Below are 22,661 nucleotides of genomic sequence, written 5' to 3'. Positions count from 1 at the left end.
ATTTTTGGATGCTGATTGATGACTGAAAAAATAAAAAAAATAAATCACAACCAACTCAGTTTTGTGCTCGCTGCCTTTTTAAAAACACACACCAGCCTGCATGTTTTAGTTGCTCGGTTGTCTTTACGCCCTTTCACTTTGTGCTAGCGATGAAACACCATATAAGTCAAGCCAAGCCACTAGCCACATCAAGACCTTCTGGATTCTTCTCCTCCACACCATCAATCCTCAAGAAGTACACTCTGACCAACTGCCTTCCTGCCATTTGCGTTATCTTTTCTGGACTTTATGAGCCACTTCAAACATATATTTGAGACACCGGAGAAATATCACAATGTATCCCGGAAAATGCTGCCTACGCCAAGACAAACACTCTGTGGCAATTACTCTGTTGATTTCCGCATCTTGGCCACGGAAGCTGGTTTGGACACTAAAGCGCTTCAGGAAGTGTTTTACAACGGGTTAACCGACTCCATAAAAGATGAACTTTTGCATTATGTTGCACACTTTAAATGAACAGCAGACCACTGAACATTTTGTGCGTTTCATTCACGGGTTCTTCAGAGTACAACAGCTTATGCAAGCTCATACATGTGCTTTTTCTTTCTAGAAAAACAAACTTTCAGCGCTCCTCAGATCTCTTTTCTTTTCCCTCTCATTTAGGCTTCTCTGCATGATATGTTATCCGGGGGCCAGAGTTGGTGACATCGAGGGGAACCTTAGGATGTTAGCTCAGAGTAAGTCCAGGTTCCGTCGAGTCGTGATTCACGCAGGCGGTAATGATGCCCGACGGAGACAATCAGAGGTGGTTAAGTTAAACGTAGCTTCGGTGTGTAAACTGGCTAAGACGATGTCCGACACTGTAATTTTCTCTGGTCCCCTGCCGAACTTAGTCAGTGATGAAATGTACAGCCGCTTTTCATCATTTAACCGCTGGCTTTCTAGATGGTGCCCAGAAAACGGCGTTGGTTTTGTGGATAACTGGAGCGCGTTTTGGGGGAAGCCCGGTCTCATGCGGAGAGACTGCATCCATCCCACTCGGGACGGTGCCGCTCTTCTTTCTAGAAACATTTCTGCTAGCCTTAGTCTGTTAACCTGACAATCCAGAGACGAGACCCGGGCGCAGAGCAGCAGTGTAGAACGCTCCTCTGAGCCTCCCTTAGGGTTAGTGCTGGTGCAAAACCCATGCAGGGAAAGTCAAGCAGGTCCTAGCTTTAGCTTATGTGCTGAAAGACAAATGAAACGAGCACGTCATAGAAACTTAAAAGTGACAGACAGCAGTACTCACAAGCAGAATTATGATGTAATTAAATGCGGTTTATTAAACATTCGATCCATTTCCTCCAAGTCCCTTTTAGTCAATGAGTTGATCATTGATAACAATCTTAGTCTTTTAGCCTTAACAGAAACTTGGCTCCAACAGGATGACTATGTTAGATTGAATGAAGCAACCCCCCCCCACTTATGCTAACTATCAGAAATCCAGGATTTCAGGGAAAGGAGGTGGTTTGGCAGTGATATCACAGTCTAGCTTACTTCTCAGCCCTAAAGTTAAAAATGCTTATAATTCATTTGAAAGCTTCATATTGTCTTTAAGTCACCCAAACAAGAAAACTCGAAAACCTGTTTTACTCATGATTATTTATCGCCCCCCCGGCCCATATTCAGAATTTTTAACTGAGTTTTCTGACTTCCTATCGACTATTGTCTTACATTCTGATCAAATTATAATATTAGGGGATTTTAATATTCATGTTGATGACCCCAGTGACTGCCTAGGAAAGGCTTTTGCAGCTTTATTAGATGATGTTGGTTTCACCCAAAGTGTGAATGAACCCACTCACTGTCATAAGCACACGCTGGATCTTGTTCTAACCCATGGTATAGAGATCAGCCAGCTGAGTGTCCTTCCTCTTAACCCCATCATTTCTGATCACTTTCTGATTACCTTCCAGTTTACACTGGAACATCCTTCTGCCCCAGTGAATAAGAAACAGCTTAGAAGAACCTTAACTGACCGTTCTGTGTCTGAGTTTAAACACACAGTTCAGCCAGTACTTAGTGATATTCTGAGAAAATACTCTGAGTCCAGCTCCCGTAGCATCAGTCCTAGTATAAATGACCACTTGGTAATTGATGCCTTACAAGCCCTCAGGAGTACACTCGATGTTGTTGCCCACTTGAAACCTAAGTTCGTCAGACAAAACCGAGTAGCACCATGGTTTAACGCTGAAACTCGTTCTCTTAAACAAGAAACCCGTAAGTTGGAAAGAGAATGGCGCCGCTCCGGTTCAGAGCAGTCTCTGGATATCTGGAAACATAGCCTATTAAATTATAAAAAAGCTCTGCGTAGAGCTAGAAGCCAGTGCTATTCAACCTTAATATCAGAGAATGGAAACAACCCAAGATTTCTTTTTAGCACTATTGCTAAATTAACTCGCAGTCAGAGCTCAGTAGAACCACATGTTCCTGTTTCTCTCAGCTCTGATGATTTTCTTACATTTTTCGATAGTAAAATCTCAAATATTAGACATAAGTTAAATCAAGTTATTCCTACTATCAGCCCAGAACAGGCTGAAGCGGTAGAAATGGAGGCATCCATAGAATCCTCTGTAACATTAGACTGCTTCACTGCTGTGGATGAAGCGGAAATAACATCAATTATTACGTCTTCCAAATCCTCAACGTGTCTGTTAGACCCAATTCCCACTAGACTTTTTAAAGAAACTTTTCCCCTAATTAATGATCCCATATTAACAATGATAAATGCCTCTCTGGAAACGGGTTACGTGCCACAGTCTTTTAAATATGCAGTTGTTAAACCTCTTCTGAAAAAGCCCAGTTTGGATCCTAGCATCTTGGCCAACTATAGACCGATATCAAACCTCCCCTTTATTTCTAAAATCCTAGAAAGAGTTGTAGTTAAGCAGCTTTACTGCCACCTACAGGACAACAGCCACTTTGAAGACTTTCAGTCGGGGTTTAGACCTCACCACAGTACGGAAACTGCACTAGTTAGAGTCTCTAATGACTTGTTATTGGCCTCAGAAAAGGGACTACTTTCTATTCTGGTCCTGTTGGACCTCAGTGCAGCCTTTGACACTATCGACCACAGTATTATACTCCATAGATTAGAGCAGGACACAGGGATCAGAGGATCTGCTCTCCAGTGGTTTAAATCCTATCTGTCCGATAGGTATCAGTTCGTTAATGTAAATGGACATTCCTCTCAGTGCACTCGAGTCAACTATGGAATCCCACAGGGCTCAGTCTTGGGACCAATCCTGTTTACGCTTTATATGCTACCCCTAGGAAACATAATCAGGAAACACAGCATTAATTTTCATTGTTATGCTGACGATACGCAGTTGTATTTATCCATGAAGCCTGACCAGAATGACCAGATAGAGAAACTGAACGCCTGCATCAGTGACATCAAGACCTGGATGACAATTAATTACCTCCTCTTGAACCCAGAAAAAACTGAGGTCATTATACTTGGTCCTAAAAACCTCAGAGATGCTCTGTCTGCTCAGATAGTCTCCCTGGATGGCATAAGTATAGCCCCTAATTCCACAGTTAGAAACCTTGGGGTTTTATTTGACCAGGATTTATCATTTAAGGCTCACATATCTCAGGCGTGTAGAACTGCCTTTTTCACCTGCGGAATATTGCTAAGATCAGAAATATACTTTCTAAGAGTGATGCTGAAAAACTCATCCATGCATTTGTTACGTCGAGGCTGGATTACTGTAACTCCTTGTTAGCAGCGTGTTCTAAGAGTTCCTTAAGAAGTCTCCAGCTTGTTCAGAACGCAGCAGCTAGATTGTTAGCAGGAACTAGCAGAAGAGATCACATCACTCCTGTGTTAGTTTCGCTCCATTGGCTCCCAGTTGATTCTAGAATCAAGTTCAAGATCCTCCTGTTAACCTATAAGGCCTTGCATGGAATGGCCCCGTCCTATATTAAGGACCTCATAGTCCCTTACCATCCAATGAGAACACTTCGCTCGCAAAATGCAGGACTGCTTGTGGTTCCTAGAAATAGTAAAAGTACGGTTGGAGGTAGAGCGTTTAGTCACCAAGCCCCTGTCTTATGGAATAAACTCCCAGCTCATGTAAGAGAGGCCGACTCAGTTTCTACATTCAAAGTTAGACTGAAAACATTCCTCTTAGGACAGGCTTATTGTCAGACTAGTTAGTATTTAGAGATTATTTAACTTAATGTTAATTTGTTTAAATTAAACTTAATAACTTTTTCCTTTAAAAGGCTGCTAGAAGTTGAAGCTGGGGTAACTATGGTGCACTGGGGTTCTGTCCTCTTTTCTTTTCTACTTCTACGCTTCCTCTCCTCTATTCTTGATCATAATTCATCATTTAGTTCTCCATGCCTCTGTTTGGTACAGTGCGATTCATGTATTGTCCCTCTTTTCCTCTCCCCTCCTGGGGAGTGGGAGTGCTTCCAGACTCCAGTTGGTTCATCCGTGCTCCAGTTCCTGACCGTTTACCTCGCCTTTGCTCCCGCTCCTACACCTGGCTGTGGATCCTGCCTCTGGCTCATCTCTGGCTCGTCTCTGCTCTGTACCTGACCGAGCACCTCGTCTCTGCTCCTGCTCCTACACCTGGCTGTGGTTCCTGTCTCCGGCTCGACTTGCGCCCTTGACTGTCCCCACAACCACGGCTGCGGCTGGATGAAGCTCGTCTGCTGGACTTATATATATATATATATATATATATATATATATATATATATATATATATATATATATATATATATATATATATATATATATATATATATATATATATATATATATATATATATATATATATATATATATATATATATATATATATATATATATATATTTCCTTACCGCGAAGGGGGGTCTAAGGGCAGGGATGCCAGTATAGCATAGTCAGTTTGTTAGTTCATTTTAGTATTTTCCTATTGAACTCTTTGTATTCGTGATCCTTTTGAGTTCATGTTTTACTTCGAAGCCCATCGAGACGACTGTTGTTGCGATTTTGGGCTATACAAATAAAATTGAATTGAATTGAATTGAATTGAATGCTTGACGGCGCTCTTTCCACCTGCCTTAGTTACAGTACCACACGATTTGTCATGAACCCACAAACAATTGAAACAGTTTTAAAATTAAACAATTATAAAATAATTAACAAGGGGGTGGCTTAATTTCACTGTCCTTAGAACTATGACAAACCTGTCTCCCTGGACTCTCTAATCTATCTTTATTTCAGAATTTACAATCATCTTCGAGAGCACCTCTCTTCCGGAACTACAAGTCCAAGCAGATCTTTCCCAGAACTACGTCATGCCAGGTAATGCCCCTCTCAAGTTTTACATTAGATGAGTCTGCGCCTCCATCCTCATCCACGGAGGACCCAAGGCAGCTGGGGAGAACACGTTTAACACCAAAGGAAAGGCAGGGATAATGGACACGAGGTGAATGTTGTTTTTTTTTGCGGCAGCAATGCACATCGGGTGGCTGTCTGTCCTGTGAAACCAAAAGTGAGAGCCCTAGGTGATAATGGGGACACTGAAGGGTGCAGGGTCTCAAAGTCCCACCCCAACTAGGATTTAATTCATGGTTTCCCTTTCTGGGAATGGATTGAAACTCATCCCTTTAGACCCTTGAGGGTTAGTGCAGCTAATGGACATCCCCTTACTGTTATCAATCACCAAACTGCTCCTGTTCTCCTTTTTGTTTCTGGCAAGCATCAAATATTCTTTTCAACACAATTCTTACATTGATTGGCAGTCTAATAGCACAATGAGCTGAAGCTCCTAATGTCACCCCCTGCCTTTGCTCTGCATATCCTGATCTGCCCATTTCTTCACCTCCTCCAGACCCCCCAGATTTGTCCGGCTTTCCCCCAATCTACAATGATCTCGCGGCCATCTTTAGTAAACATAAGGCTTCTGCTCCTCCTTACAGACTCTATGACTGCGCTATTGAGCTGATCCCAGGTGCCACTTTGTCCACATCCTGACTCTACAGCCTCTCTAAACCTGAACATCAAAGAATCTCTGGCTGCTGCCATAATTCGACCATCTTCCTCTCCCCTGGCAGCGGGTTTTTCTTTGTTAAAAAAAAGACAAAACACTCTGTTCATGTATTGACTACCGTCAGCTTAATAAAATCACTGTCAAAAATAATTACCCTTTACCCTTATTTAACTCTGCCTTTGAATACCTCCAAGGTGCTTCGATTTTTAGTGAGTTAGACCTTTGTAACGCCTATCAGCTGGTGCGAGTACGGGAAGGGGATGAATGGAAGACGACATTCAACACACCCTTGGGTCACTTTGAGTATGTGATCATACCTTTTGCATTAACCAATGCTCCAGCGGGGTTTCAGGCTCTTGTTAATGACATTCTACGAGATTTCCTGAAGAGCTTTGTATTTTTTTACCTGGATGATACTCTCATGTGTTCCCCTTCTCTTGAGACCTACTGCCACTGAACTTTCAGAGACTCCTGGAAAATTGACTTTTTGTCAAGGCTGAAAAATGTGAATTTCATGTTCCCAGAGTGTCCTTCCTGGACTTCATTATAGAATGGGCGAGTATGAATACGGTCCCAACCAAAGAGTCCGCCATTAAGGATTGGCCCCAACTGACTACCCGAAAATCTGAAGATATGCAGTGCTTCCTGGGTTTTGCTAACTATTATCGTCACTTCATTTGTAACTAAAGCAGCATCGTTAATACCCTGACAAACTTAATGTCAACCAAGACCCCATTCCTGTGGTACCAGGAGGCTGAGGATACTTTCAACCACCTCAAGGATCGGTTTTTTATCACCCCGATATTAGCCCATGTCGATCCTACCCTTTGGTTTGTGGTTAAGGTTAATGCTTCAGATATTGGGGTGGGGGCAGTCCTCTCTCAACGCACTGATGACAGTAAACTTCCATGTGCCTTTTTCTCCCACAAACTTTCAGCCTTGGAACGTAACTATGACGTGGGAAACCGGGAAATATTGTCCATTGAACTGGTCCTTGAAGAATGACGCCACTGGTTGGATGGGCTGAACATTCCTTTTTAGTTTGGACAGATCACAAGGAGTATCTGTGTGCTGCCAAAATACTCAACCCACGTCAAGCTTGTTAGGCCTAATTTTTCAGTCAGTTTGATTTCACTCTGTTTCCTTCTGCCCAGGATGACGTGATCTCAAGCCAAACCCCCTCTCTTGTTTCACACCCCCTAATGACTCTGACATCCTGGCGTAAAGTGGCTTGGCTTTGCTTAGCTTAATGTGGCTTGGCTTGGCTTGATGAGTTTTGGCTTGGCTCCGCTTGGCTTAGGTTATTGTGGCAACACAAGCGGTTCAGGCACACTAATAAAAATGGGAACTCAACCAGATGGAGACGTGGTTCCAAATTTAAAAGATTATAAATAGGTTTAAAAGACAGAACAAAAAAACAGAATAAAGACACTAGGGGCCTCAAGCCCATGTGCAAACAGAGCTGGTACTCAACAAAAACCAAAACAGAATAAAAATACCCCACCCACATGCAGGTATACATTGTGAAAACCAAATCAAAAAATAAAAGAAACACAAACAAGTGAAACTTGTGCACCAGTCAGTCACTGTTTCAGGTAGCCAGGGAGGGGTAGATGGTCACGAGCCCCAACAGACCTCCAAGTCCCAGGAGCGCTTATGCACTCACATGGTCGGCAACAAGGGAGGCGGCAGAGGAGAAGCCGCTGCCAGCGGCTGACCCGTCGGACCAGTGGAGTGAATGGTCCAAGCAGCAGCGGGGTTCCTCAAAAGCCCTGTGGAGGCAAACCAGAAACCAGAAGGAAGGGCAGCAGGGCATTACCTCAGCAACCAGAGGAATTGCAGGGCGAAGAGGTACGCATCACAAACATACCAGTCAGTGTGGTATATCACTGGGAGGAACAGGGAGCGATGCGCTCCGTTCCCAATGCACCTTTATGCCAGTCACAAGCCGACCTGCTGTGTGACATGTGGTGGTGATATCAACGGCACTAAAAACAAAAAGGACACCACAAATGCAGCAAAACAGAGAGAGGGAAAATGTAAGGGCAGCAAGACTGGCCACAATACCTGCACTGACAGTTGCGGGAACCTAGAGAGGCAGTCTCAGCCAGGAATGAGCGAAAGCCAGCTCCGTCCCCTTTTATAAATGGCCAGGTGCTCATTAGCAGCACCAGGATGGGAGTGCCTACACCTGGAGGCCCAATTAACTCATCCTGCCACATTATCTTGGCTTCAACAGCGATCCGTGACTTCTTCCATAGAGAAGCAGACGAACCAACAATGGCTGGAGGGCGAGAGGGACTAAAAAACGTTGGATCCAGAACAGGTGCGTAAGACAACCACAATTACGCTGAGCGAGGCAGCAGCTGACCTGAAAGACAAAATCATGTCTACAATGAACACTAGGCAACCCCGACAACAGCTACAACGATTAAGTGATGTACCGCCTGAACGTCTACTGGTAAATGTGAATGAAGCATTGAGGGCAATTCCTACCACAACCATCACAGAAACCAATGAACTGGTTTACACTTCAGCAGCAGTGATCCTTGAGATGCTTAGCTGAGATGCCATGGAAGAAAACAGTACCCACCATGGAAACAATGGTTAGAGGCCAAAATCAAGGCAACTTGGAAGGATGTGAGTAAGCTGACAGAGGCTCAAAGAGGTACAATGAGAAAGCAAGTACCTAAGAGATACAGCCAGATGCCCATACTTGAAGCACTGGAATCTGCCAAACAATGGCTCCTAGCCTTGAGCATCCACCTAAAGAGGTACACAAGAGACAATGAAGCCAGACGAATAAACAGGCTCTTCGCAACTCAACCTGCAAAAGTGTACGCTCAGTGGCAGGGTCAAAACAGCCGAGCAGACCCACCAAGGCTAGAAACTGAACAGTACTGGAAAAGTATATGGGATAAAGAGACAGCACATAACAGCAATGCCCAGTGGCTTGTCTCTCTGAGAAAAGAACATAGCAACCTCCCTAAACAGAATCCAGTAACCATCACAGTGGCAGACATCCAAGAAAGAGTCTCAGGTATGAAGAACTGGACAGCACCGGGCCCTGACATGATACATGCCTACTGGCTAAAGAAGAAGCTTACCGCACCTGGCAGCACAAATGAACCAGCTGCTAAGAGATGGGACTCACTCCGAATGGCTAACGCAAGGGCGAACGATCCTGATCCAGAAGGATCCCTCAAAGGGTGCAGTCCCATCCAACTACCGGCCAATAACCTGTCTCTCCACAACATGGAAGCTCATGTCAGGCATCATTGCAACCAAGATAAATAGGCACATGGATCAATTCATGAGTAACACACAGAAGGGCATTGGTAGAGACTCCAGAGGAGCCAAGCACCAACTCCTGGTCGACAGAACAGTCGCTCAAGACTACAAGTCACGACACACCAACCTGTGCACAGCCTGGATTGATTACAAGAAGGCCTATGACTCAATGCCACACACATGGATCACTGAATGCTTGGAGCTGTACAACATCAACAGGACTCTAAGAGCCTTCATAGGAAACTCAATGAAGCTGTGGAAAACCACCCTTGAAGCCAATAGGAAGCCACTTGCACAAGTGTCCATCAAATGTGGGATTTACCAAGGTGATGCTCTGTCCCCACTGCTGTTCTGCATAGGTCTGAACCCCCTCACCCAAATAATCAACAAGACTGGCTATGGATACCGACTCAGAATAGGGCCAACATCAGTCACCTCCTCTACATGGATGACATCAAGCTATAGCAAGAGCAAGCGTGACATTGACTCCCTGATCCACACCACCAGGATCTACAGTACTGACATTGGGATGTCATTCGGGCTCGAGAAATGCAGCCGGATGGTGACAAAGAGAGGCAAGGTAGTCCACACAGGAGGGGTCTCACTCCCAGAAGGAACAATAGCAGACATCGAGGACAGTTAAAAGTACCTTGGAATTTCGCAGGCAAATGGCAACCTGGAGCAGGCAACAAGGAAAGCTGCAACAGCTAAATACTTCCAACGAGTAAGGCAAGTCCTGAGAAGCCAGCTCAATGGCAAAAATAAGACCCGGGCAATAAACAGCTATGCACTGCCAGTAATCAGATACCCTGCAGGAATAATAAGATGGCCAAAGGAAGAGATACAGACCACAGATGTTAAAACACGAAAGATTGTCACCATGCATGGAGGGTTCCATCCCAAATCCAGCACCCTGAGACTGTATGCTAGCCGTAAGGAAGGAGGCCGAGGACTAGTGAGCGTAGAAGCCACTATCCAGGATGAAACATCCAAGATGCATGAGTACATCAACCTCAAGGCCCCAACTGACAGTGTGCTCAGTGAATGTCTCAGGCAAGGAGAACAGAGGATACAGTGCTGGAGGACAGATCCTCATGGGAGGACAAACCCCTGCATGGGATGTACCACCGGACCATAACTGATGTGGCTGATATTAAGAAGTCCTACCAATGGATAGAAAGGGCTGGCCTTCAGGACAGCACTGAAGCGCTCATCCTGGCAGCTCAGGAACAAGCCCTGAGCACCAGTTTGTTAGAGGCTCAGATCTATCACACCAGACAAGACCCAAGGTGTAGGCTGTGCAAAGAGGCACCTGAAACAATCCAGCACATAACTGCAGGATGTGAGATGCGGGCAGGTAAAGCATACATGGAGCTGGAATAATATACAGGAACATGTGTGCAGAATATGAACTGGAAACCCCAAAGTCAAAAGGGGAAACACCTCCGAAGGTGGTAGAGAATGAGAGGGCAAAGATCCTGTGGGACTTCCAGATCTAGACTGATAGGATGGTAATGGCGAACCAACCAGACATTGTAGTGGTGGATAAAGAACAGAGGAAAGCCGTTGTGGTGGATGTGGCAGTGCCAAGCGATGGGAACATCAGGAAGAAGGAACATGAGAAACTGGAGAAATACCAGGGACCCAGAGAAGAACTGGAGAAAGCATGGAAAGTGAAGGTGACAGTGGTGCCTGTGGTAATTGGAGTACTCGGGGCAGTAACCCCCAAGCTGGAGGAGTGGCTACAACAGATACCTGGAAAGACCTCAAACCTCTCAGTCCAGAAAAGCGCAGTGCTAAGAACAGCTAAGATACTGCGCAGGACCCTCAAGCTCCCAGGCCTCTGGTAGAGGATCCGAGCTTGGAGGAGAAACCACCAGCGGAGGGTGAGAGGGGCGTTTTTTTTAATATATATATATATATATATACATACATACACACAAACACACACACACACATATACAAGTAAATCTTTAAGACATTGTCTTAGGCCTTTCCGGTTACTCGTTTCTGCCTCTCTTAGGCCCCTTTCACATCTGCTTTACTTCTGAGAGACTCTGGATCACAGCATTCCAGTCGTTAATGAGACATTTTATGCATATTTTATGTTACAAAGGTAATTTGCATTCTGAAATGCAAACTTTACATTCCCGTCATGGACATTTGTGGCTGTACCAAGGCAGAGCCTTGAGCTAAATACTGATGCCTGTATGCTAATGTGCACTCTGCCACTGATCTGACTGACTAGGAATATGTCTGCAGATGCGTGGTTTCAAAGCAAATAAGAGAGAAGATGTTTTAATCTCCTGAAGAAGAAACGTAAACCCAATCTCTCTTTATTTGTCAAAAAATTTGTACAAAATAAACAAATAAAAATAAGACTAAAAGGAAATACTAATGAAAACTGTCATTTACCGGTAATCAAGGATGTTAAGGCTAATGTCTGAAAAAGACAAATTTAATGCAAAAGAAAGTTAATAAAGCAATATTTGTTCAGCTACAGGATTTTGACGTGTTTCAAAAAAGTGAATTATACTATGACATTTCTTATCTCTATGTGGCAATGGAACATGTTCACAGAGTTTTAAGAAGTTTTAAGAACAAACAAAGCTATGGGTTTTAAATAATTTAAAGATACACCTAAATGAAAATTGTGTTTTAGATCTTTTCAGCTTCCTCCCACTGTCCAAAAACATGCTTTATAGGTTAATTGGTTACTATAAATTGTCCATATGTGTGAATGTGAGAGTGCATGGGTGTGTGGTTGTGGCTTTGCGACAGACTGGCAACCTGTCCAGGGTGTCCCTAGCCTTCGCCCACAAGTGGCCGGGATAGGCTCTGGCAACCCGGTTGACCCCGAGAGGGAACAAACGGATTAGAAGATGATTGAATTATTGAATGGTCTTTTTTAACATGTTCTTGTGGCATTTTTCTTATGATGGAGGACAGATACAAAGAAAATTAAGATAAAATTGGGTTTGAGTATTTCGTAATTCAAATTTTTGTGAATCAGAAACAGATGAAAAAATGTATTTGGAAAAAGATCTTATCTGTGATGTAGTCAATGTACTGGGTGGACCACAAGCTCCCTGCTCTGCTCCATCATGATGAATCCACTTTTAGATGACCAGATCAACGTGTCTTTTTTTCCTTGTCGGAGCTGTCATCTGGATCAAAACTGTATGGCTGGATAACAAAACTGTACAGCTGGATAGTTAGATTGCTCACCATTTTTGTTGCATCAGTAATGTGAGGTTGTAAAGTAAAGAAACTATAAGGTAGATGGAGATAGTGTAAGCAAAGAGATGATGGGCCAACAGTCCCAGACCAGCATGCACAGCTTTCCTTCCACCTCTGGGCTCCCCATGCCTTAACTCCCCTGACTCACAGAGTATGCAACAGACCACCAGGCACCATTCAACAATCTATCCTTTCCCAACACAAGTTTATCAGCCCAGATCCAATGTACCCACTAGCTATGGTGACCTCTCTTCGGGGCCCCCAAGTCAAGTTTTTCCAAAATTAAAGAGTGCAACTGATGACATCCCTCGAGCTGAGCTGACATACCAAGTTGCATAGCTGGGACAAACCCCCCCAGCTTCACATGTCCCTAGCAGCATGCTACAACCCCATAGTTCCCCTGAATTCCTCTGCCAACAATGCACAGGGCCCCACTGCAGCTATGCCTAATTCTCTGAATGTGACTCATGGATTTAGCTCTCCCCACGCAGTCTCTCCCCCACATCGAAACTCCAGTCCATCTGCACCCGTCTTATGCCCCCCAGGCCAGCGTATCTCCTGATGCTGCCCCTCAGCCCACCCTGGTGCCCACACCCTCCGCTCATATTCATACACCGCTAAATAACCAAGGAAGCGCCACACCGCTAACAAGTCTCTCACTAGCCGCTTATGGTGGTTTCTTGCAAACTCATCAAGTAAAGAATGTCCAAGTCTTCAATGGTAATGCTGACAGCAGGATGTTTACTCGCTCGGGGAGTAAGTTACTGTAGAATGGACACTGGTGACATGCAATATCTCCTGGAAGCAATAGAGCTCCCGTTTCATCTCCGCTTTTCCACTGTGGCACGTTATTTCAGTGGTGAAGCCAGAACGTTTATTTCGACCACCTCCCTATGACCAAACCCCAGAAAAGGCATTTGAAGAACTGAGAGCAGAATATGGTGACACACAAGTGTCTTTGGACCCACCAACCGACTTCTATGAATGTAGTCAGCAATCAGGGGAGTCTGCTTGCTCCTATGCTATATATTTGGAGGCAACTTTGAGAGCAGTGGAGGAAAGTCAAAGAGGCGGTAAGCCATTCCCAGATTGGGAATGTAAATTCACAAGGGGAGCTTCCGGGAGCTGCAAGCTAAGCTCAGAAATCTGACTAAAGAAACTAAAAAATTCCTGTCACTACCAAGTCAAAGAGGACCTACATTCAGGTCCAGGTGACACCTGACTGTAATAGAGGAGGTTTTGGAAGCTCAGCGACAGGCAAAGTTCTTTTCCACACTTGACCTCACTTATATATATTATATTGGCAGGTGGAAGTGGCAGAGCACGACAAATCCAAGACAGACTCTAGTCCTTCTGGCTAGGTTTAAAGTCATTCACCCATCAGTGGAAGATGATAGTTTGTGCCGAGATGAGTGTCTGTTCACATGAGATAACTATCCAGTCACATAATATGACCAACCATTCTTGCAGAGGAGCAATGTTAGGGCATAAATTTGTGCTCGAAAAGTCCTCCATATTTGAGCTCAAGGAATGGTTTCTCACAAACACGGTCACCCCAGGGCCTACAGGCAAGCACTGCCACACACTTGGGCCTGCGGTGACCCCCGCCCAGTCCAATCTCAGCACAGCGGAAGCAACAGGACTGGGGGCATCCGGCATGGCCCTGGACTTGTTGCAATATGGCCACCTCCACAGACACACTGGACCCACCACCTCAGAATCAGAATCACAATTACTTCATTGATCCCACACATGGGAAATTTGTTGATTACCGTAACAAATGACAGCATTGTAAAAATTGTAAACCGCCTTTCTGATGAGCTTGTTCAGTCTGTTGGTGTCACTGACTGCAATGCTGCTTTCCCAGCAGACCACAGAGGAGAACAAGGTGCTGGCCACCACAGACTCGTAGAAGATCTCCAGCATCTTGCTGCACACATTAACCCTTGTGCTACATTAGATGACCCCACCATTACATTGACATGTTCTCCCTACCATGACAAAGGTGGATAAAGGTGTAAAGATTTCATGTAATCCATGGACACCAGTGAAGATCACAAATCATTGAAGAAAAAAGGTTCAGCGCACTGTCTAGTGGGTCTAAATGATCCAACTCCCAATGTTAAAGTGCCTAGGATAGTACAAGGGTTAAAGGACCTCAGCTTCCTTAGGAAGTAGAGTCTGCTGCAGGCCTTTTTGCACACAGCAGTACAGTGGCTCCTCCAGCTCAGTCTGCTGTCGATAGTCACTCCCAGGTATTTTTACCCCTTCACCACCTACACATCTCTGCCCAGGATGCAGAAAGGCTGCAAGACTGTCCCCTTCCTTCTGAAGTCGATCACCATCTCCCTGGTCTTGTCCACGTTGAGCAGCAGGTCATTCTTTCCAGCCCACTCCACAAATCCGTCCACCAGCCTTCTGTACTCTTCCTCCCGTCCACCGCTTATACACCCCACAACCACAGAGTCATCAGAGAATTTATGTAAGTGACATGACTCAAAGTTGTGCTGAAAATCTGAGGTGTACAAGGTGAATAGGAATGGAGAGAGCACCGTGCCCACACCTTCCACACCACTCAGCACCACATCAGACAGGACACAGCCCAGTCGGACAAACTGTGGCCTGTCTGTCAGGTAGTCAGTGATCCAGGAGACAGTGGACACACCAGCACCCATCACCCACAGCTTTTCACCCAGTAAAGAAGGCTGGATGGTGTTAAAGGCACTGGAGTAATCAAAGAAGGGGATTCTCACCATGTCTCCACCAACATCCAGATGTGAGTGAGCTCTCTGCAGCAGATGGATGACAGCATCATCCACCCCCAGGAGCGGTCGGTGGGCAAACTGCAGGGGGTCCAGAGAAGAGCTCACTGTTATGTTAGCTGCTTTGGCTTAACATTTGACCGACATAAACCAGACCATGCGTTGTTCTCACGTCCGTGGTTTATTCTGTGTCTCCTTAATGTCCGTCCGACCGGATACATACACAACAACCAATAGTTCCACTTCACTTTATCCAACACCTCCCCTTTTTAGTTAGAACACTCTTTCTTTATCAACATTAACAATTCCATTCTGGAACATAAAATAATTCCCACTATCTAGGGTATCAAATAACGTTAGCTTATTCAACTTAACTTTCTTACTTCTATTTTTTTTTCCCTGTAAATCAAAACACAGACTTCCTCACTTTTCTGTTAACCAAACATAAATTTTCATACACCATTCTCTTTTATTTTCCAAAAACTCTCACAGATCTAACCGCTTGGGCGGACGGGACACTCGTCCTGAAGATGTTACATAAGGTGGCTTAACCGTGTCCTGTGTGTTATGACTAGGTATACTAGATTCTCGACCTGCGTTTTCTTCCACTCCAGTCTGCTGTGTGGACACAGTTAACTCTGACCTTTCCGGAGAACGTAAAGGTCTCACATGTGTGCGGTTGCGCCTAATCTGACCTTCATCAGTGTCAATAATGTACGACCTAGGTGTAGTTGCATGTTGTACCACTGTGCCTTCTTTCTTCTCTCTTGGTAGCCATACAGTTTGACCTGTTTGAAGAACCGTCAGAGGACGGACCCGGTGACGCCGATCGTACTGGCGTTGCTGGTTTGCTTTGTACCGTCTCTGTTTGGTTTTGAATTGTTTCATATTTGGCCATCTTGGGAGAATAGTCACAGGCTGCTGTGGCAGTGTTGTCTTCAGCTGTCTACCCATCAGCAGCTGTGCAGGGGAGTAGCCGCACTCGAGCGGTGTAGCCCAATAAGAGAGAAGTGCTTTTGTCTTCTCACCTCCTCCTTTCCACAGTAGTAGCTACTGCTCTTTCAGCTTCTCCGTTCGCCTGCGGGTATCTTGGACTGCTGGTGATGTGAACAAACCCGTACTCCGTAGCGAAGTCCTTGAACTTTTCACTGGCGTACTGCGGTCCATTGTCCGACACCACTGTCTCTGGGATCCCATGGCGACTGAATGTCTCCTTCATGGCAGCTATGACTGTCGCGGCAGATGTCACATTCAGTTTAGCCACTTCTATGTACCTTGAGAAATAGTCCACCACCAGAATATAAGTGTCCTTATTCCAAAAGAACATATCCGTACCAACCCGCTGCCAGGGCCGCTCCGGTACTGGTGTGGTCAGTAGTGGTTCTCGATGTTCTGCTTTATGTTGTGAACATGTGTTACAATTTTCCACAACCTTACTGATGTGCACCGACAAACCTGGCCACCACACAGACTGACGAGCTCTAGCCCTGCATTTGACTATGCCCTGATGTCCATCATGAATCTGTTTCAGGATCTCTTTCCTCATGCTTGGCGGAATGACCAGTCTCTGTCCTCTCAGCAACAACTCACCCGCCAGATTGAGATTGTCTTTTTCTGACCAATACTCACTCAGCTCCCGTGGCAGCATGTGCCTTTCGGGCCAGCCTGTTTTACAGCACTGGATAACTTTTGCACAAACAGGGTCGGAGTGTTGTTTTTGTTGAATCTCTCTTAGTCTGGGTTCTGTAGCAGGAATGCACTGAACTACAGAGTCCACAAAGACTTTGACCTCTGCTTCGTTGTTCAATTCTTCTGGTGTAAACGTGTGGTTTACCGGTGCTCTAGACAGTGTGTCTGCCGTTATTAAGCACTTTCCCGGAACATGCACGATGTCAAACGTGAACTTCATAAGTCTCAATCTAAACCTCAACACTCTTGGTAGTAACTCATCTAATGCCTTGGTGCTCAACAAAGGTACAAGAGGCTTATGATCGGTCTCCAACCTGACTCTTAGTCCATGGATGTAAGGTGCTAGTCTTTCACAAGCCCACGTCACCGCCAGAGCCTCCTTCTCTATTTGAGCGTAGTGTTTTTCTGCAGGCGTCAACCCTCTGGAAATGAACACTACTGGCCTCCAGGTTCCATCTTTTTGTTCCTGAGTGAGGACTGCCCCGAGCCCGTATGAAGATGCGTCTGCTGCCACACACGTCTTGGCGTCGATTGAGTATGAGGCGAGCACCCGTGGTGAACTCAGTTCAGTCTTTAGTTTCTGAAAAGCCTCTTTCTGTGCGTTTCCCCAATGCCATTCGTTCTTTTCACAAAGCAGGTCTCTTAATGGCTTTGAAAATGATGCCAGGTGAGGAAGAAACTTTCCCAAGTAGTTGGCCATGCCCATAACTCTCCTCACTCCCTCTACATCTTGCGGTTCAGGCATCTCCATTAAAGCCTTGACTTTGTTTGGGTCTGGGGACACCCCATCAGCCGTAACACAGTGACCTACAAAAGAGATTTTATCTTTAGAGAACTCACACTTGTCGTTCAGTGTCAGTCCCTCTGCTTTCAAATCTCTGCAGCACTTTGTGAAGCCTCTCATCGTGCTGCTGCATGTCCTCTCCCACGACAACCACATCATCTGCATGGCACACCACCCCCTCGCACCCCTCCAGCATCTGTGACATCCTGCGCTGGAAATGCTCAGGAGCTGATGAAATCCCAAAAGGCAGGCGGTTAAACGCGTATCTGCCATAGGGTGTGATGAACGTTGTTAAAAGTCTGCTTTCTTTCGCCAACGGGATCTGCCAGAAGCCTGAGGTGGCATCCAATTTTGTGAACACCTTTGCTCCGGACAGCATAGCAAGTGTGTGGTCCACAGCTGGGAGGATGTGTCTCTCTCGTCGCACCCACTTATTCAGGTGTGTCATGTCCCCACACAACCTTATTTTCCCTGGTTTGGCTTTTGGTGCCACAACCAAGCCTGCACACCAATGTGTGGGTTGTGTCACTCTGGAAATTACACACGCTTTTTCCATCCGCTTCAGTTCCTCTTTTACTGCGTCTCGCAGGGGTAGGGGCACTCGACGTGGAGTTGACAGGGCGTATGGGACCGCTCCTGGCTCCAACTCGATTTTGTATGGTTCTTTTAACTTCCCTAGACCAGAGAACACTGTGGGGTACATAGCCTTAAAGTCCACTGGTTGTGTCTGCACTGCACTCACTCTCTTGATGAGCTCCAGAGCAGTTATTGCGGGAAGGCCGAGCAATGGTTTATACAGTCCATTAACCACATACACATCTTGCATAGTTGTTCTTTTGTCAAAAGTCAGCTCCCCTTTGAAACGTCCCCTTACATCCAGTTTCTGCTTGCCTGGACCATACAACACTTTGCATGGTGGTTGCAATGTCCCATGCTTCTGTGGGGAGTAAATGCTGCTCGGGATAGCCGTGACACTGGCACCCGTGTCTAACTTAAACAAAGTCTTTTCTTGTTTGAGATGCACAATGTTGCTCCACTCATCAACCTCTTTGTTCTCCATTTCACCTAGAAATGCAAAATCTTCTTCATCGTCTTCACTGTTTCTTTGCTGTTGTTGTCCAATTATATTGTGGATTCCCCCGGTGGATCTGCATTTCTTTGCATAATGTCCTTTTTTGTGACATTTCCTGCATTCTGCATCCCGGGCCGGACATTCAAACCGTGTGTGTCTTTTTAACTGTCCACATCTGCTGCACTCAACTGTCATTTTTGCTTGTTGCTGCTTTAAATGACTTTAAGTTTCGTTTTTGTATAGCCTCCACCTGTCCTGGTAGCTCCGCCCCCCTGAGAACAGGCTGCTGTCTCTTTATCTCTTCACTTTGCCTCACACGCGTCATGGCTTTCTCCAGCGTCAAATCTGCATCTAACTGCAGGCTCTCTGAAAGTCTGGCATCTCTTATTCCCACAAAAATACGATCCCGTATCAGCTGCTCTCTCAATGCTCCAAACTCACAGTACTCCGCCAGCGTGTGCACCGCCGTAATGAAAGACTCCGCACTCTTACACGGCTCTTGATTCCTCCGGTTGAAGCGCGCTCTTTCAAAAATGACGTTCCTCTTCCTCACACAGTGCGCCGTGAACGCTGCATATACGTCTTCGTATTACTTTTTCTGTGCGTCTGTGAGGGGCAACACATTCAGGATGTCCTCCGCGTCGTCGCCGGCTGCCTACATGAAGCTGTTCACCTGGAACTCTTGCGACTGTTTGTCGAGTCCCGAAGCTATTCTGTATCGCTCGAACCGCTTCAGCCATCTTGGCCACTCCGCAACTTTTGCGAAGTCGAACTTGCCTGGCGCTGCTAGCTGAGGCACGGCCGCTGCTCCGTCCCCGCTCCTCCTGTTTGCATCTTGCTCACTCATGACTGTCTTGTTGTCACTTTTTCACTTCTGACACCATGTTATGTTAGCTGCTTTGGCTTAACATTTGACCGACATAAACCAGACCATGCGTTGTTCTCACGTCCGTGGTTTATTCTGTGTCTCCTTAATGTCCGTCCGACCGGATACATACACAACAACCAATAGTTCCACTTCACTTTATCCAACACTCACCAATGGTCTCACTTGAGCCAACACCAGGATCTACAGCACCTTCATCACATGAGTGAGGGCTACTGGACGGAAATCTCTGGGGTGAGATGAAGATGACTTCTTCGGTACAGACACCAGGCAGGAGGTCTTCCAGAGGAGTGGCACCCTCTCCAGTCTGAAGCTCAGGTTGAAGAGATGCTGAAGAACCGCAGACAGCTGGTGTGCACAGGTCCTCAGGATACGAGGGCTGATGCCATCTGGGCCGGCTGCTTTGTGCTGGTTAAGTTTCTCCAGCTGTTTCTTCACCTGGCAGGCTGTTACAGTCAAACATGGAGGGAGGGGGGTGGTGGTTGAACAGGTTGAACCTCCCAAGCCGTGCCGCCGCCACTGCCACTCCACTCCACCATGTTGGCCAACTGCCCCTCAGGATTAGCCAACGCAGCTGAGGTAGGTGAGACGGCCCGTGAACTTGACACAGTGTCTGCAGAAACTATGTCCTAGAAAACAATACGTTTTTTTTATTATTTAGGCTAAAAATAGCATAAATACCACTGGGAACGCTTCTACTATAGATCAAAAGATGATTGGAGTGAATCTTTCAAAGCATCTCAGTTTTCCCAGCAGACTCTTGGCTAGGTAAAGCAATATATGATTTATGAAGCAACGCTGTGGCAATTACAGCTACATTTAGAGTTTTTTTTTTCATGAAACCATCCTTAAACAGTGCTAACAAACCCGTGTTTCTACCTGAGACAGATAAACTGCCTCCATTGCAGCCTGACAAAAATATTTTTGAGGATGAGAAATTACTGTGTTGCCCTTTACTATAAAAAAACACACTTCTTGGGGCATCTTGATAGGCAATTGGTATTCACTCTTTTCTGTTAAATGATTGAGTCAGTAAAATCCTCTTTGATCAAATGACAAAAGTAATATCCATTCAAAAGGAGCAGCTGTTCCCTTTTCCTCATTTTCTTTCTTCCTGCTGCATCCCTCTGTCCACCCACTGCTCACTATGGTGCGGTAAGCCAGAGAAGATAAGGCAAATTCCTCCTCTGAGGAGAGCTGGCAGAAGAGCACGTGTCAGACCAACCAAAGGCTGAGTGCAGGCCATTTTCTGCCCCTCTTCATTCAACTGAATCACCCGCCAATCAGCTTACATATAGCCTAACTTTAATTCATCCAATTCAAGTGTATATTTTTTCCATCTACCAGGAAAGTAGAAACTCAACAATAAACACCACGGAACCAACTTTTGTGTTTTGCTATTCGTAATTTTGAAAAACTGCAGGGGAGCCGGTTTAGCTCGTGCTGGTTTGCGGCGCCTTCCATCCGTGAAACCAGGGTTCGACTCCGGGCTGCTCCCTGTTCCCTTCTCTACCTTTGTGCCGGTTCCAAGCCCGGTTTGAGAAGGTTGCGTCAGGAAGGGCATCCGGTGCAAAACATTGCCAAATATACCATGCAACTTGTTCGCTGTGGCGACCCCTGATGGGAGAAGCCGAAAGAGGAAGAATTTTGAAAAACTGCAAAGCATCTCAGGGATATTTTAAGAGGTTGATTAAATAAATTGTTGGGCACAGTCGCTAGATCTTGACGCACCCCCGTCTATTTCTATTAAGTGGAAAAAATGGCTCAAAAAAGGCTGTTATCTATTTTAGGTTTACTTATTTCAAATGTACTCAGCGTCAAGGTCAGTTTTGACATTAGCCAAAACAACTCAGTCAAAATTACTTTAAATACTATACATAACACAAATATCTGTTATGTATTGTGGTACAACCCTTTTTAGGCTATTCCCATCAGGGATTGCCACAGCGAAACAACCTCTCCTTTGAGGATGAGTCACATGGTTAACTTGACAATGGATGCCCTTCCTGATGCAACCCTCACAATTTATCTGGCCTTGTGACTGGCACAGAAGCATAGAAGGGAATAGGGAGCATCCCGGATTCGTACCCTGGTTTCACGGACGGATGGCGCTGCAAACCAGCACGAGCTAAACCCGCTCCCTATTATAAGCGTATATATATGGTCATATAATTTTTACAGCAGCACGGAGAACACAAAGAGTTGGAAAATTGTCTTTTGTCTCCCTCTAGTGGTAAATATTGATTGCACATGCACACAGAAAATGTGAATCAAAAGTTGATGTATTTTCTGTATTTAAATGCTTTTTCTAATGTGGTTCTTAAAAAAAATATATTTTATTTGATAAAAGGCTTAAAAATTATGTTTTCATTAAAATTATTACTCACTTGGCACTGCCAGTGCCACTGAACAACCTAAAGCATTTTCAAATAGTTCAAATTTCTCTCTCTTTTTTTATCTTTTTTTTTTTTAAATAAGATGTCTATTCTGGCAGTAACAGCACAAAAAAAATCACATATTCAGGTTTCAGATCAAATTTGCCGTGTTCCTACAGAACATGCTATGTTGAACTAACAGGTGCCCCGAGCAGAAAAATGCTGCCTTTGCAGTCACGGGAAAAATAGGAAAGTTAAACTTTACGTGTCAATAACAACTCAGAACATTGGGTAATTGTTGTTTTAAAGAAAAATTTGATTGACAACTATTAAGTCTTAGATTGTTAGGTTAATTGTTTCTTGTTTTCACTTTTTAAAAGTTTTATTTTAATGGCATGTTTAAACATCTTAATTAGGAAAGAGACAAATCTGGACATCTGTTGTAAGGCGACAATTGCAATTTACAATTTCCTATTTAACTCTGAATCTTTTTTTTAAATTGACAAAAGTTGCAGGAATGAGTGTTGCGAAT

General features: G+C 45.1%; 1 long non-coding RNA gene across 1 annotated transcript; it reads right to left on the bottom strand.

The window, feature by feature from the left end:
• Positions 1–7,664: 7,664 nt before the first annotated feature.
• LOC110015423 (uncharacterized) lies at positions 7,665–8,149 on the bottom strand. The gene is made up of 3 exons (XR_002290615.3): positions 8,098–8,149; positions 7,901–8,018; positions 7,665–7,802 (listed from the first exon to the last, which is right to left on the bottom strand). It is a non-coding gene; the product is annotated as an uncharacterized LOC110015423 (long non-coding RNA).
• Between the last annotated feature and the right edge of the window lie 14,512 nt (positions 8,150–22,661).

Source organism: Oryzias latipes, chromosome 8 (assembly GCF_053564925.1).
Source record: "Oryzias latipes strain Hd-rR chromosome 8, Olatipes_Hd-rR_3.1".
Classification (NCBI taxonomy): Eukaryota; Metazoa; Chordata; class Actinopteri; order Beloniformes; family Adrianichthyidae; genus Oryzias; species Oryzias latipes.
The sequence above is the reverse complement of the archived record's forward strand: the minus strand, read 5'-3'. Positions and strand labels throughout refer to the sequence as shown.